Source organism: Drosophila teissieri, chromosome X (assembly GCF_016746235.2).
Source record: "Drosophila teissieri strain GT53w chromosome X, Prin_Dtei_1.1, whole genome shotgun sequence".
Taxonomy (NCBI): domain Eukaryota; kingdom Metazoa; phylum Arthropoda; class Insecta; order Diptera; family Drosophilidae; genus Drosophila; species Drosophila teissieri.
The window spans coordinates 7,676,506-7,680,554 of NC_053034.1; the positions used below are offsets into that span (position 1 = coordinate 7,676,506).

The window sequence follows — 4,049 nt, forward strand, 5'->3', positions numbered from 1 at the left end:
TATTTAAATTCTTCTTGATATTCTGGGTAGTTGGAAACTTTAAAGGAAATGCGAACGCTTGAAATGATAGATGGGATTTTTTACTTTAGATCAGAGAGAACACAATACATAATACCCATGAGTTATATATATATACTTTTCGAAGAATCTAGGACTTCCAAATGTTTTGCAGTGTTTTTTGCTGAAATGCTTGGCCCGAAATTGAAGTTGTGCTTGTAAGAGCTTTTCGTTGAAATATAATCATCAGTGCTGCGCAAATTAAGTGCAGGTGACAAACCAAGATCACCATGGAAACTCCAAAAAAAAGAAGGGTCAGCTCCTTATTTCAAATTTATGTGGCCATTATGTACCACCATCGAAAACTATCGCGTGTTTAGAAGGAAAACGGAAGGATTAAGAGGTCCCTGTTCGGGCGCCATCTTGAAGTAAGAAGTATTTTGTTCTAATCCTCGAAGTCATTACATATCCCATCATTCGCGATGGTAGAGGATTGAGGCAGTTCGCTTGGCGGGAAGTTTTTCGAGCTTTGAGCCGAGCATGGAATTATAATCGCCAGTGCTGCGCAGATTATTGGCAGTTCGGATCGGTCAGGTGCGACAGCTGAGACAGGTGAGGCGGCCAAGCCTCCTGGCCGAATTTCGAATTTCAAATTTCAGTTAGTGTGCAACGCCTGCGTCGAGTTGTCGCCTCTCGCGCCGACCGTTACAAGCAAAAAGTAGAAAAGCGCCGGGCAGCCAGAAACAGAAAGCGGCGTTACCAAAATGTAATTAGCATGTGCCAGCACCATTAAGAGAGTACACTTAAGCCACCAAATCCGAGCCGTAATCCAATCCAAAGCCCCTTGCCAGCAGCACACAGACATGCACAGCCCCACTGCGATCATATCATAGCAATGTCAGGCAACAAAAAAACAAATAAAATTCAACAAAAAACAGAAAATATCAGAAAAAAACAGAAAGCAGCAAAAACAAACCGGAGTGGATGGAGCGAACAACAGTAAACGGCACACAATTCACGCGTGTGCGAATGCGCGCGTCAAATGGCCCGTTTTGACCATTTTGGGAAAACGGGGTACTGTCTGGGTGTGCGTGCGCCTATGCGTATTTGTGTGTGTGTGTGTGTGTGTATGTGTGTGAGTGCGAGTGCGTGTGCGTCTGTGTGTGTGTATGTGTACGAGTGTGCTTATGACCATAAAACATGATTAGTGCCCGAAAGCAAATGTGCAAAGTTTATGGCTGGGCCAGCACCTTTTCTCCGCTCTCCGTTCTTCTCAATACTCTCTTCTCTCCCAGTTGAAGCTTGGCTCGCAACAGAGCTGCCGCTTTTGGCGGGAATCGATTCAAAAAGAAGCTATATTTTTCGAAAATATCTAAAGCATACTATAGTCAGTAGTAGTTCCCATTAATTTATACTGGCTTTTTGCCTTACTGCAAATGTCTTTTTAATTGCAAAGCACTAGTCACAAAATATTTGCATTTGACTTACAAGCTACCTAAGTTTGCTACCAAATAAATATCGTGTGCCCATAAAGATCGTATTTCTCGGAAACACTTTAATTGCCTAAACAAGTAGGCAACAATTTGAGAACGCTAATATTTCTGTTTATTTCGGTTTCTGTTCAGTTTTACGAGCTCATTATAGGTTTCATGCCAAAAAACATGAGCTCGCATTTTAATAAACAGTTTGCCATTGTAAAATAATGACATTTGGCTTACGTGTCGTATGAGTAATTTTTTTTTAAATACGACCTAATCTTGTTCAAGGCGATCTTTTTGTTTGCTTTAAGTAATTGTATAGCGCAATAAGACAGTAAGATGTCGATTTTCTACCATAGTGAAATTGTTTCACTTGAAAAGCATATTACTCATACGCAGTGGGCAACGCGGCGTATGAGTAATATTTTAGTTTGTTGAAGCAGTTAACTTTAGAGTATGAAAAATAGTTTTAAATAGGGTTAAGTAATTGTTTCGGGAGCATTTAATAGATTTTTCTAATGGTATATACTAAGCTTACACACTGAAATTATAGACTCTTTCAAATGATTCCTTACTTAGAATGCATCGGAAAAAAAGCCGACCTGGTAGCTCTGATCTTTCAGAGGTCTTGTGAGCTTTCCGAGCTTCGGAACCACGATTTCGGTCAGTGGGGCACATTGATGGGGCGTTCCGGGGGGTGGGGCAATCGCAGAGTTGGCGAGAGTGCGAGAATGCGAGAATGCAACTGGTCATTATCCTTCACTATTTTTATTAACGCTTACCCATTTTTTAAAGTATTTTTTTGTTGTTGTTGCTGCTGCTGCTACCTGCGTCTCTCGTCAAATGCATTGACGTAATTGACCGAGCGCAAAAACTTAGCCGTATATCGATCTCGATCGCAGGTGTGTTAACCTAAAGTGGTTTTGATTTCACAACCGCAGAAGAGCTGGGGGGTGTATTACTTTAAGCTGTTACCACGTCATTCCGCCGTCGCCTATCAGCGTCAGCAAACTAGCGTCCGTGCGTCTTGTCAGTCAACAAAAAAATAATATATATATATACATATAAAAAATATACAAAAAAAATCATCTGAAAAACGCCGAGGTACAACAACGCACACAGAGCCAGAACAACAAAAAAATAAATAAAAACCAACGACAGAAAATCACATAAAACAATACAAAAAATAAAGAAAAAAATGCATTTTTAATTGCCCCTCGTTATTTATACCGCAAAAGGGTGGGCGGAGGGTGGCGGGATTCGTTGGGGGTGCGGCGGGGAGTTGAGTAATCACCGCGCCCTTGTCTACTAGGTAACCGCTCCCCCCCCCTCCCTCCTCCCTCTGTCCGCCATCTCGCCGTCTCTGTCTGGGCTGTTGCGTCTGCGTTGTGCGCCGACTACTGACGTCATAGCCGCTGGCGTTTTGGACAAAGTGCGATGCCGCACCGTGGGTCACCCACCATCGTCGCTATAAACATTATACGGCCATCATATCATCATCATCATCATCGCCATCATCATCATCAATATCGTCATGGCACCGTGGAGTGGGTGGGGATTTCGCGTGAATCACGTGCTTATCATAAAGATTCCAGGCATACCAAAAATTCAACCAGATAATCACCTGCGTATAGTCAATGAACCTGTTGTCGGGCAGATTGGGCTATCCTTTTTTTAATTTTTTTTTGTTAATTACTTAATTTTTTTTGTAAGTTGTTGTGGAGAGTTACCCAGAACAATTTGAAAGCGGATGCGACTTACGCTTTTGTCACCTACTTATATAACGTACGTATGTATATGTATATGTATATATAGTAATTATTGCAACTCATAAACATTTTGCAATTTGCAACGGAATTTCTGCAACTACAATCAGTTTTGACGTAGGTCGTTGGTTTTGCGGTTGAGCTATACAAATGTACTGACACATTTCGTCTTCGTAAGTCATGCGCGCAAACGTTTTTTTTTTGGTTTTTTTTATATATTGTGTAGCGGAGTGTTTTAGGTTTTAATTTCAAAGAATTTAATCGACTCCATTCGGTTTGGTTTTTGTGTTTTGCAACAAGTTGCTGTAAAGCGATAAAATCTTATTTGCGTCATTTGGTCTGATAGTTAACTATAAAAAGCAAGCTGGCGACTTTTTTTTATAAATAGAAAAATATGAACACTATACAAACATGGACACAGTTATTAAATATCTTTTTAATATTAATTAATTGTCATTGTAATTATTCAAAGCTCTATTTCAATTTGAGATTTGAAATAGGTTCTTGAAATGCAAATTATACCTTCTGTTTGGGTGAGCTCCATAAATCAGATTTTAAGAAAATAATAATTGTTGCTCTCGTTGTTTTCCGGGAATAGAGTTCCTTAGTCATCCAGTACGCTTTTTTTTACTACTTTTTTTTCGACTCAACTCAACTGAATGGAGGCGATAAATCACCGATTCGTCCCATTGTGCGTCTGTGTCGGTGTGTGCGTGAGTGTGCGCTTGTAGTGGTGCTCGCAGAGTGCTTTATTGCATTGGCTCGCATCGCCTGTCAGTCATCGCTGTGTGTGCTGGTGTGCGTGTAT

General features: G+C 40.7%; 1 long non-coding RNA gene across 1 annotated transcript; it reads right to left on the reverse strand.

Annotated features, from left to right (window-relative positions):
- Nucleotides 1-2,662: 2,662 nt before the first annotated feature.
- LOC122624631 lies at nt 2,663-3,647 on the reverse strand. Its single transcript, XR_006326496.1, has 2 exons — nt 3,100-3,647; nt 2,663-2,943 (listed from the first exon to the last, which is right to left on the reverse strand). It is a non-coding gene; the product is annotated as an uncharacterized LOC122624631 (long non-coding RNA).
- Between the last annotated feature and the right edge of the window lie 402 nt (nt 3,648-4,049).